Source organism: Adiantum capillus-veneris, chromosome 1 (assembly GCF_014529385.1).
Source record: "Adiantum capillus-veneris isolate H3 chromosome 1, ASM1452938v2, whole genome shotgun sequence".
Classification (NCBI taxonomy): domain Eukaryota; kingdom Viridiplantae; phylum Streptophyta; class Polypodiopsida; order Polypodiales; family Pteridaceae; genus Adiantum; species Adiantum capillus-veneris.
Window position 1 is genome coordinate 135,429,619 of NC_140931.1, and position 12,918 is coordinate 135,442,536.

Sequence of the window (12,918 nt, forward strand, 5' to 3'; positions counted from 1 at the left end):
GGAGGGGCCTGGAGGGACCTACTTGCATGGAGGAGCGCCTGAGACAGCTCCTTGTTTGGAACCCCATGGTTAGCACTCAAAGAGGCCACTTGGTTCGTAGTAGGCCTCATGTTCCTTGGGGTCCCATGGCAGAGGGTCTAGCATGCACTTTAGGTGATTGGCTACAGTTTTCAGGCTTATCAGAGGATCTTCAAAGCATCCAACTACAGGGCATGAGAGAGGTGCAGAGCATGACTCAGAGGCAATACCAGCTAAGTGGCTCACACCTCTTGAGTCAACAACACCCAGATGGATGGGGGCCTTCACGCGACTGGAGGTTCTCATTGCAGTTTGGGTTTGCTCAGAGATTGTACCCTCCCTGTTTTTCAAGCTACAGGGTGAGGGTCATTTACACCGAGTTTTAGTAGAGGCCCCATAGGTGGCAGAGTGTTGTTTTCAGAGGATCCGACTTATGGGCATCTGTGGGAGGACTTGTGTCATAGATCTTGACCTAGCAGCTCTTGAGATTGGCCACTGGAGGCTGTGGGCTTGGGAGTGTTGTCCATTGGCACCTCAGGGGGGTTCACCGTTCAATATCCCCCTATATAACGTGCGTTCGTGGGGTATTAAAGAAATCCCTCTTTTAACATGTTTGAATGAATAAAATGACTCCTTACTCCAAAAAAATTTTAGAGATGTATGATGGAAATATTGAGTGAGTTCTTGCATACGTTTTTCAACTTCACTATATATTCATCTGAAGAGATGGATTTGCTAAATTTTGAGAGATACTGAGAAAAGAGGATTTTTTAGAAGCCCTTCAAGTCAATGTTCATGGTATGGAAGGGATGGCCGTTAGGCCGCATTGTGCTCAAAAATGGCATTGAAATGGTTGAAGAGAAAATATGAAGGGTCTAGGAGGCCAGAACACCATAAATGTGTTGGAACTAAACTAAGCAATTTTCTAGGATATATTGATTTATATCAAAGATTCATCCATTTGTTTGTTTCCAAGGCTCTTCTATTAAATGAATTGACCCAAAAAGGTGTCAAGTTTATATGTTCCCTTGAATGTGAAGTGGCCTTTTAAAATCTAAAAACAACTATTATAGCACAAAACCAATGCTTTGCCAGCCAAAACTGTGATGTCATTTTCCATGTGTATGTTGATGCCTCTAGCATGATGATGGGTGCTATTTTTTGCTCAACTAGAATAGCAAATTGATAACCAATGTACTTTTCCAGTCACACGTTTGATAAGGCAAAATAAGGGTATTCAGCTGCAAAAAGGGAGGCACTTGGAATGGTTTTCAATGCTACAAAATTCATATGCTACTTGTTGGGAAAGTTATTTCATTTCTATGTAGATTATCGGCAAGCTCTATTGCATTTGATAAACAAGGTTGTCATCTAGGTTAAATTGATTAGACGTATGATTTTTTTACCGGAGTTTGATTTTACGATTTACAATAAGCCTAGAAAGTTCCATTGTGGCACATACTTCCTATCGAGAAGCACTGAAGGTGTTTCATCAGTTTCATTGTGCGAGGTGACCAGTAAAGTTATTTCAAACTTTGATTGCTAAAGATCCAGATCTAGAATGGAAAGAATTTTATGATTCCTTGTTGGTTTACCAAAGGACTGGTCACATTCTAGCAAGAAGGCACTCATTCTCGTAAGTCTAACATTTACTACTATTGTTGGATCCTTGTATCAATTGGGCATTGATGGAGCATTGAGGAGGTCTGTGCCTATGCAAGCCAAAATATAGGTCATTACTGAGGCCCACAATGGGAATTTGGGAGGACACTTTTCCAACGATATCACTTATATGAAAATTCTACAGGCTGGTTTATGGTTGTAGAGTATGACGTCAAATGCTCAAGCCTTTTGCAAGACGTGATATTTTTTTAGAGAATGGGTAAACCTACAACAAATATGACACCATTGACCACTATTGAGCCCTTCTAAATATATATGAAGTGGGGACTAATCTTTATGGGGCCTTTCAAGAAAGTCACACCCATGAAGAATAATAACATAGACATGGCAACATGCTATGTGAGTAAGTGGGTAGAAGCCAAGGCACTACCAAACAACATAGCCAAGTCCACATCCCAATTCATATATGAGCATATCATTTGTCAGTATGGTTGCCTTTTGAAAATAGTTTCTGATCAGAAAACTCATTTCATTAACGATGCTATTTAGATCTTAATTGAGATGTTCTCTATCAAGCATTGGAGATCAACACCAGATTATCATTGATGCAATGGATATGTTGAAAGCATTAACAAGACCATAAAGACTATCTTATCTAAAATTGTCAAGAAGGAGTCCCACAGCTGGGATTAGAAGCTTTGAATTGCACTATGGGCCTATAAATAGCCTACAAGATCACTATTGGAATGACACCATTCACAATGGTGTATGGTATTGAGGTAATAGTCCCATTAGTGTTTGTAGTTTCCAATCTCAGTGTTGTAGCTAAACATGATATAGACTATAAAACTAATATGAAAAAGGAATTGGAAAATCTACTAAAGCTATAGGAGATAGTGTAGCAATGAAGGAAATATTGGCATCACACTAAGTTAAAAGTATGGGAGTTCTAGGAAGGGAATCTGATTTTGCTATACCAGTCTAAGTGAGGGCAAGAAAACCAACTTGAAAATTTCATGGTATGGACCTTATGAGGTCAATTGGGTGTTCTCCAATGGGATAATTAGAATGAAAGATTTATCTAGATTGATGTTATCGAGTAAAAAAAGCTGCATTACTTAACCCAGAGTAACCCCAAGCACAACCTACTAACCTATAAGATACATTAGATTTTAAAACTCAAACATTGGACTTACTTCCAATAAGATCTGATCTTGACAAAGGTGGTGATAGTTTTTAGATTGAATAACAGTATGTATCTGACATGCGGATAACCAGCCAACCATCTAAAGACTTGACCAGACAATGAGACTATATCTAAAGTGATTAACAATAATTGGTGGTGCATTAATGATCAAATATTTTTGAGAACCAAGCCAATGATGATGATTATAAGGATTGACCAATGCACGTATGACACGTCAATAACCATTGTTCTTTCTCAAAGGTGTGAAAGGAGTTGGTTATTCATGGCTCAAATTAGAATCACCATGCAATGCTTTTATGGCCCTAAGTTCATTTTGTTGTCCTCTCCACACACAATGTCATCATCACATGAGCTCTTACTTGCACCCATCATTAGGGAAAGTTTGAGGCCATATTTTTTCCTTTTAGCATTGAGAGAGAGTGCTCTCAACCAATGGGAGGAAAGCTTTTGTTACAAAAGCTTTGGAATTATTACATCCAGAGAATAGTTTTAGATTTAGAAAAGGGAAAATATATTTGAGTAAGTGTCACTTTCTATTTGTGAAAGTGCTATTTGTACAAGAAATCTATCATTTCTACCTTCCTTTTTATCTTTTCTTGAACATTTCCAATTACCTCTTGTTTCTCTATTATGGAATGTCCTTTTAAAAGAAAAAACACGTGGAACTAACATTCAAAATATGGATTTCACTCCCGGAGTCTGCACCTCATCAAGGTTTCCCTCCTTTTGCACCTCCTCTTGCATAGAAGCTATGGCTTCCCCATCCAAAAGACCAAGCACATCCATTGATTCAATAATCACCGACAACACATTTGACAAACGAAATCAATGAATTCCAATCAATATAAACAAAGGTAGATGGATTATTATGCAATAGAGTAGAAGGAAGAAGGATTACAATCACTATAACCAAAGGTGGCTAGATTCTTATGTAACAGAGTAGCTGGATTCTTATGCAACGGAGTAGTTGGATTCTTATGCAGCAAAGTAGAAGGAAAAAAACATCCTCTAAGAATCTATTTTTGTCTTACTAGAAGGGAAGAGTGAAAGCTTTTAGACAAGGGACTAGCAAGAAGAGCGTTAAGGAAATTTTGGTGCAGCATGTATACATGCACAAAGAGCTATATGTGTATCCATAGCACTACAATTTTCCTATGCATAGACCAAATTGTAAGTTGAACTAACTTTGAATGTTATTGAATTGCTTGCATAGACAATTGCTAATTGTTATTGAGTATAACTATTGCTTGCACAGTCTTATATCCCTCCAATATAGAGGAGTGGCAACATGTGGAGTGTGTCATTGACATATTGGATGTCTTTCATGGGTCTACTGGTGAAGATATTTACAAAGGGAGAACCAAGGGATCTCTTGCTGAAAATGGTGTTTTTTTTAATGATTATTCTTATATTCCTCCAAGAGATAATGGGGAATGGGTTTTTCTGTCAAAAGTAGATAATCTTGGTTTCAAAAGTGGAGATTTGCCACTTCCAAGCTCCATGACAAGTGAGAGCTATAAGTGTAAAATCTTCAATGAAATCTAGAGATGCTTGAAGTAAAATATTGCAAGAAAACAAAGCAAAATAACACTTTTCATGCCATTAAATGTATTTGTGTACTTTTTCTCAGATACTAAATTCCAAGATTCTAGTACAATGTTCTTAGTAAAATGCTTAGAAATTAAAAAGTTCTCGAGTTTGTGGATGAGGGATGGAACACAAAGCAGTCAATGGAGGCACATGCAATGTCCAACCCAACTCCGTTGCTTACAATCATATGATCTCCACCCAGAATTAAATTTCCAAACATAATAAAGAACTCAAAACTTTGGTTCTCTTTATATAATGTTGTCTTTACAAAATGTTCTCTTTACAAAATGACTAGATAAACATGTACTCTTGAATGGTTTGTTGTTCAAAATAGCTTTCTCCCTTGTGTTTTGGGTTTCCTTGTAGAGGGAGGATGGAATCTAGGTCTCTTCCAAGGGATTGCAGAGGGTGGACGATTCTTAAGACTCGTTTCCTTGGGCTCCTCCTATTTCTCCTCTGTATCTTGCCTTTTCTTCTCTTTCTTTGTATCCTTATTTTTTGAATCATCTTGCCCCACCAACTCTTCCTTTGTATCTTGTTTATCTGAATCATCTTGCCATACCTTCTCTTTCTTTGGTTCCTCTTGATCAACCCTTGGCTCCTCATGATCAACATTTTTGTCCGTCTCATGTACATTGGCCTCATCAACTACCTCCTCTATTGCCTCTCTATTTGTCTCCTTGTTTGCCTCGTCACCTTCCTCATTTTCCTCATCACCTTCCTCCTCTATTGACTCCTTATCTGTTTCTTCCATATCTGCCTCTTCCTCTTCAAATTATTCATGTGTTGGTTGGAAAATTGCCTCAGATTCCATATCCTCAAAATCTTCAACTTTGTAATTAGGATCCCTTTTTTGTTCTTTCTCCTCCTTCTCACTTTTTTGTTGCTATTGCTTCCTCCTCTTATTTTCACCCGCTTGTTTACTTGACTCTCCCTCCTTCCTCTCCTTTGGTGGTTTAATTGCGTCTTCACTTGTAAACCAAACATGGCTATCCTCATAGCACTTCCTTGATATTTGTCAAAATAAATGATACATTCTATAAGGAATTGAGAAATGCATCACAATATTTAATTTGGAGATATCTCACCTCAACATCTTTGTTTTCACTGGAGTAAATGTACTGAAGCATCAAAATTTACATTGGTTATTGTCCTCCATCCATAGGAAAACTATAAGGAAGAAATTTGGTCTATGGGACATTTACACACTTGATATCCTCCATCATTTTTGGCCTTTGTGGGCAATGCTCTAACACATTAATAAATCTTGTAGTAGGCCAAAATTTAAGAAGAGAAAAACTACTAAGAAAAAATGCATAACATTATGTGATAATCCAAGTTGAAAGCACCGCTTACAATCTTAACGAGCCACACTTGCCCATCAAGGAATTTGCAAAGTAGCATCTCCTTCTAGTAACATCAAGCAACATCAATCTCTAGTGACCATTGTAGAAAGTCATGGTGTATGCCATATCATTATTCAAAAAGGGAAATAAAAGTCATAAAAAGTAGGGTCTTACTTCTCATGGTATGGGATGATGAAGACCTCACAGACTTTCAAATCTATATGCCTTGTCCACCTGGTAAGGTCACTGGTAGTTCCTTCTGTCCTAAGAAAGAGACAAATTGAAGGGTCAACCACCTCTACATTTTCTTGGACATTCAAGGGGAAGTCATGCACCATAAGATTGTTTCAAAAAAGAAAATAGAGATGTTATTTAAAGATATATAGTATTAACGTCACAAGATATAGATCTTGGAGAAACCTCATTGCACATTAAATAATTGGATCATTGATCTCAAGAGTCCAGTTAGATAGAATTTTTAGGCTCTCTGCTCTCTATTGCATGGATCATTTGGCAGGAAGCATGACACAAGAAATCCATTTGGGTTGAGTGAAGGGAGCATTTAGTTGACTTTCCTCTCAAGAGCTTGTAGACTTTCTTCTAACTCCTATTTCTTCCCTTTCTCATCAACGTGTTCACTCTCAGAGGAAACTTCCTCAATCTTTACATCTGGCTCCTTAGGCTCCCTCCATGGAGGAATGTTGACAATGTTGTAAGTCTTCTCATCATGCATTGCTATTGGATCTAAAATCTTGCTAAATTTGTACTTTAATCTTCTCACAATTATCACATCTTTGTCCATGAGAGTGACCCTATGGGCATGGGTAGCACAAATATAAGAGTCTTTCATGAGCTCAATATGAAAGTCCTCAATAACTTCTTGAAGACATCCCAATGTTGACCTTTGACGTATCATATCAATTTTGTACTCCTTCACAATTTTTCTACACAACCTCTTAAAAGGAAGCCTTGGAAAGGCCATGTTAATTCCCTTTGTGCCCTCATTATCTCCTTGAAGCACTCGACACCTTGGCTAAACTTTCTCTTACTTTAAATTGGCTTCAACTTATGTGGCTTCACGGACTTTCTCTTACCTTTTTTGGAGTATATGTATTATCTTTTTTGTTTTCCTTGGAGCCCTTACCCTTATCTTTCCTTGGGACCTTGTGTTGAGATGTCAAGCTGAACATGTACAACTCCTAGATGACTACCACCGACAGTCATCATCACTGGCGTGCCTTGGTGGATATGCAAATCTTTGCTAGTGATACTACAATTGTACTACACCAAGTTGATCTACCTACCGGAGTCATGGAACACTTATTTACTCACCTCACTCACTAGCGTTTACACTAGACCGTTGTACTAGTTTCCTTTTATGCTGTAGTTTTCCTTATGTTTTGTAGACCTCTTATCTTGAGTTAGTGAAGAAGAAGAATTTTCTTTTGCCTCCATCTTTATGGAATACTTATCTACTCACCTCACTCACTAGCATTTACACTAGATTGTTGTACTAGTTTCCTTTTATGTTGTATTTTTTGTTACATTTTGTAGACTTCTTATCTTGAGTTAGTGAAGAAGAATTGTATTTTGCCTCCATCTTTGTGTGTGAGTGTGTGTGTGTGTGTGTGTGTGTGTGTGTGTGTGTGTGTGTGTGTGTGTGTGTGTGTGTGTGTGTGTGTGTGTGTGTGCGCGCGCACGCGCGTATGCATGCACATTTGCAAGAGCTCAAGCTATCTCTTTCTTTATCTCCTAACAAGGTATCAAAGACAGGTTGTGTCTGAGGGCTTGGAGTAACAAGCAAGAGCAGAAGAGAAAGTAGTCTTGAAATTCTCAGGAGCCATCGTCAAAGGATCTCCAATTGAGGTGCTTCCTTTTGGAGATTGTGTGTCTAAGGTTTCTATGTAGTCCTTTGGACTGCAAAATTGTGCATCCGAATTTCCATTTCGGGCATGATTTGACCCCCGTTTTGGAGTTATGTGTGTTTGCGTGCAAAAATGCTGAGGTTCGAGATTCTCCAAATCTGCATGTTGGTGGTGCAGAAAGCTTTTGCAGTGTGCACATATACTGTTTGGCATAGTGAAACAATTGTATGTACATAGATTGTGGTTACAAGTGGTAACTAACTATTTTTAGCAAGCTTCTCAAAGACTTGGTGGAATTTTGGAAACATGTCATCCAACAATGATGGGCTTAACCAACTTGTCAGTGAGAAGCTGGAAAAGAACAATCTCCATGCTTTGGAGTTCATAATGACCAATTTACTTATGGGTAAAGGTTGTTGGGACTACATTGATGGAGAGCATGAGATAGCACCACCATTACCAGAGGGAGGTGAAAGGGATGCACAAATAAATATGTTCAAATATGGGAATTAGGGAGCTTGGAAGGTCATGTACTGGCTTTTTGTGATTGTGAAGGACACTATGATTGGACACAAGATGCTCATACCCCTAAAGAAGCTTGGGACACCTTGCTATGATTGGATATGACCAACATAAAGGCAAGGAAGCTGCAATTGAAGACTAAGATGAATATTGTGCACAGAAAAGAAACATGTCCATCAATGACTATTCGTTGCAGATAAAGAACACATGTGAGTCACTTGCATTGATTGGTGTTACAGTCAATGATGATGATAAAGTAGAAGTTTGTCTACAAGGTTTGGGTCCAAAATACAAATAGTTTAAAACTGGTATCCATCTTTGAGAGAACATTCCCTCATTTACATTTTTGGTGTCCTTATTGATTGTGGAAGAGAAGGAACTTGATGAAGACTCGTCCACACGGGGTGGAAACAATTTTGAACAGGTACTTTTCAACAATAGAGAAAGAGGAAGAGGACGTGGTACAGGTCATGGACGAGGCCAAGGAAGAGGCAACCACCAAGCACAACAACAGAATAACAATCAGGGTCAAAACATAGGTGGCCGAGGAAGAGGCAACCACCAAGCACAACAACAAAATAAAAATCAGGGTCAGAACATAGGTGGTAGAGGAAAATTTTGAGTTAGGGGGAGTCCAAGAGGTCATGGAAATGCGCACCTGCAATAATGCAAGTCAACACGGAGATGTAGTATGTTGGGGTTGTGAAATATGTGATCATTTTGAATGTGAATGTCCAAACATGAGATACAAAAATAATTATGCAACCACCAACGGGAATGTAGATGAGCCTGAAAGGCTATTTGTGGTGCAACACATGTTGTACACTATGTCTGTAAATGTGGAAAAATCTAGTGATTATGTATGGTATGTGGAATCTGGTGCATCAAAAATCACATGACCAATTATAGTGAGTGGTTCAAGGAAATGTAGACTTTACAAAGTTCTGGTTATGTAGAGACTAGGGATGATATTTCACATCCCATTATGCATACAAGAAATGTGTCATTGTCTATGACAGATGGTAAAGTATATGGCTGATGTATTGCATGTACCCAACATCACAAAGAATCTCGTATCTATTGGGCAAATGGTTGAGCAAGGCATGCAGGTCAGGTTTAATTCTGATGGTCTCTTTGTTGAAGAGCATAGGTGTTTTTCCAAATATTGAGAATTGGCACAAATGTATTGTTCATGTAAGTTTGCAGAGGCTAAAGATGATGCAAACTAAAAAGATGGTTATAGGTCTACCAACATTTAAAGTTACTGAAATGTAGAAAGTTTGTGAAGCTTGTCAATTTGGCAAGCAGGAAAAGCATCCTTTCCTCATGATAAGCATATAAGCAGGAATGCATTGGATTTAGTGCATACAAATTTGCGGGGTCCGGCAAAGATTGTTGAGATGTCAAGCTCAACATGTACGACTCCTGGATGACTATCATCGACAGTCATCATCATTGACGCGCCTTGGTGGATACACATATTTTTTCCAATGATACTACAATTGGACTAAATCGAGTTGGTCTACCTATCAGAGTGATCGCACACTTGCCTACTCACCTCACTCACTAGCGGTTCATACTAAATAGTTGTACTAGTTTCTCTTTTATGTTGTACTTTCCCTTATGTTTTAAAGACCTCTTATCTTGAGTTTGTGAAGAAGAAGAAGTGCAGTCTTTTGCCTCCATCTTTGTGTGTAGGTGCGTGTGTGTGTGTATGTGCGTGCATGTGCGTGCTCTTACAAGAGATCAAGCTCTCTCCTTCTCTATCTCTTGACATGGTATCAGTGTCTGGTTGTGTCTGAGGAGCTTGAAGCAGCAAGCAGGAGCAGCCTAGGAAGCGGCTTCTGTATTCCCGAGAGTTGTCGTAACACGATCTCCAATTCAGGTGATTCCACTTGCAAAGTGTGCATCTCAAATTTTTAAACGGCCCTTTGGACTACAACTGTGTAGCCAGATTTTCATTCTGGGCGCGTTTCGACCCCGTTTCGGAGTTAGAGTGCGTCCGCATGCAGAAATGCTAAGGTTCAAAATTCTGCAGATCTACATATAGGTGGTGTAGAAAGATTTGGTTTGGTTGTAGTGTGCACAAACACTGTTTAGTGCAGTGAAATAGGTGTATGTATGCAGATTGTGGTTACAGGTGGTAACCGACTATTTTTAGCAGGTTGCTCAAAGACTGTGTGAAGGGTTGGAAACATGTTGTCCACCAACAATGATGGGCTTAACTAGGTTGTCAGTGAGAATCTGAACAAGAACAAATTCCATGCTTGGAATTTCAATGACCAATTTCCTTATGGGCAAAGGTTATTGGGGTGAGAGGAAGGTGCGACTGCTGCGCAGATTAAGACATTTAAAGATTGGAACTAGGGAGTTCGGAAGGTCATGTACTGGCTTTTTGTCAGTGTACAAGACACTACGATTGGGCATATATAGGATGCTCAATCTCCTAAGGAGACTTGGGACACTTTGCTATCATTGGATGTGACCAACACAAAGGCAAGGAAGTCGCAGTTGAAGACTGAGCTGAATACTATGCAGAACAAAACCCTATCCATCAATGACTATTTGCTGAAGATAAAGAGCATATGTGAGTCACTTGCATCGATTGGTGTTACAATCGATGATGATGATAAAGTAGAAGTCTGTGTGCGAGTTTTGGGTCTTGAGTACAAACAATTCAAAACCGGCATCCATCTTTGAGAGAACATTCCCTCGTTTACAGATTTGGTGTCCTTATTGATTATGGAAGAGAAGGAACTTGAGGAAGACTCCTCTACGCAGGGTGGAAACAATATTGAACGGGTTCTTTTCAACAACAAATGAAGAGGAAGAGTATGTGGTCCAGGTCATGGATGAGGCCATGGAAGAGGCAACCACCAAGCACAACAGCAGAACAAAAATCATGGTCAGAACACAGGTGGTGGTTGAGGGAACTTTTCAGTTAGGGGAAGTCCAAGAGGTCATGGAAATAGGAAGCACAATAATGCAGGTCAACATGGAAATGTAGTACGTTGGGGTTGTGGAAGACATGGTCACTTTGAACGTGACTATTCAGATAGGAGGCAGCAAAACAATTACGCAATCACTAGCAGGAAAGCAGATGATCCTAAGAGGCTATTTTTGATGCAACACATGCTGAATACTATGTGCGAAAATGTGGAAAAATCAAGTGATAATGTCTGATATGTGGATTTTGGTGCATCGAATCACATGACCAGCCATGGTGAATGGTTTAAGGAAATCCAGACTTTACAAAGTCGTGGTTATATAGAAAATGGGGATGATACTGCACATTCTGTTATGAATATAGGCAATGTGTCATTGTCTATGGCAGATGGTAAAGTGAAGTACCTAGCTGGTGTACTACATGTACCTAACATTACAAAGAACCTGGTTTCTATTGGGAAAATGGTTGAGCAGGGTTTACAGGTCAGGTTTAACTCCGATGGTCTCTTTGTCAAAGAGCATAAGAAGGATGGAAGGCTGGTTGCGCAAGGAAAGAAAAAGGGCAGAATGTTTACTTTGGATGTAAATGTACCCAAGGTGAATGCTGCCATGGTTTCAAAAGGTGCAGGTGTTGTTCCAAATATAGAGATTTGGCACAAATGTATTGGTCATGTCAATTTGCAAAGGCTGAAAATGATGCAGACTAAAGAGATGGTTACATGTTTACCTATGTTTCGAGTTGCTAAAATGCAAAAAGTTTGTCAATTTGGAAAGCAGGCAAAAGCATCCTTTCCTCATGATAAGCATGTAAGCAAGAATGCATTAGATTTAGTGCATACAAATGTATGGGATCTTGCAAAGACTACATCTATGGGTGGTTGTAGATACAATCTGAGTTTCATTGACGACCATACAAGTATGGGGTCTTGCAAAGACTGCATCTATGGGTGAATGTAGATACAATGTGAGTTTCATTGACGACCATACAAGGAAGGTATGGGTCTATTTCATGAGGCAAAAAAAGTGAGGTGTTTATGCATTTTTGGAATTTCAAAGTTATGGTTGAAAAAAAGACTGGGAAACATATAAAGTGCATGAGATCAGATGGAGGGGGAGAATACTTCTCCAATGAATTCAACGGTTTTCTGAAAAAGCATGGAATTCAGAGGCAATTTTCATGCAGGTATACTCTGCAGCAAAATGGTGTTGCTAAGTGGAAGAATCATTGTAGAAGTGGCTAGAGCATTGATGAATGAGAAGAACAACATCACTGTTATTGGGCCGAGGCTATTGCTACAGGTGTCTACATTATGAGCAGGACCCCTACTCCTGTAGTACATGATATGATACCTGAAAAAAAGTTCAGTGGTGAGAAACCAAATGTATCATATTTTAAAGTCTTTGGATGAATTGCTTATGTGCATGTGCCGGATGAGCTAAGAAGTAAGCTTGATCCAAAAGCAAAAAAATGTGTTTATGTTGGCTATTGCCTTGAGCACAAAGGGTACAAGTGTTACAATCTTGTCACAGGTAAAGTGAGGGTGAGCAAGGATGCCTTTTTTTATGAAATGGCAAGCTGGTATGTTGATGTAAAGGATGATTTTAGGACTGATGTAAGAGAGAATGTGGCTGCACAAAATACAGATGTGCAATCACAAATACAGATGTGCAATCACAAATTTTAGGACTGATGTAAGAGAGAATGTGGCTGCACAAAATACAGATGTGCAATCACAAATTTTAAGTGGGCCGCAAGGGTCCTCTAGTGCAAGTCATGGTGAGAATCCATAGAGTGGCAAGT

At 39.1% G+C, this 12,918-nt stretch overlaps 1 pseudogene; it reads left to right on the top strand.

Annotated features, from left to right (window-relative positions):
* Window positions 1-7,955: 7,955 nt before the first annotated feature.
* LOC147465621 (uncharacterized) lies at window positions 7,956-12,358 on the top strand (annotated as a pseudogene).
* The last annotated feature ends 560 nt before the right edge of the window (window positions 12,359-12,918 follow it).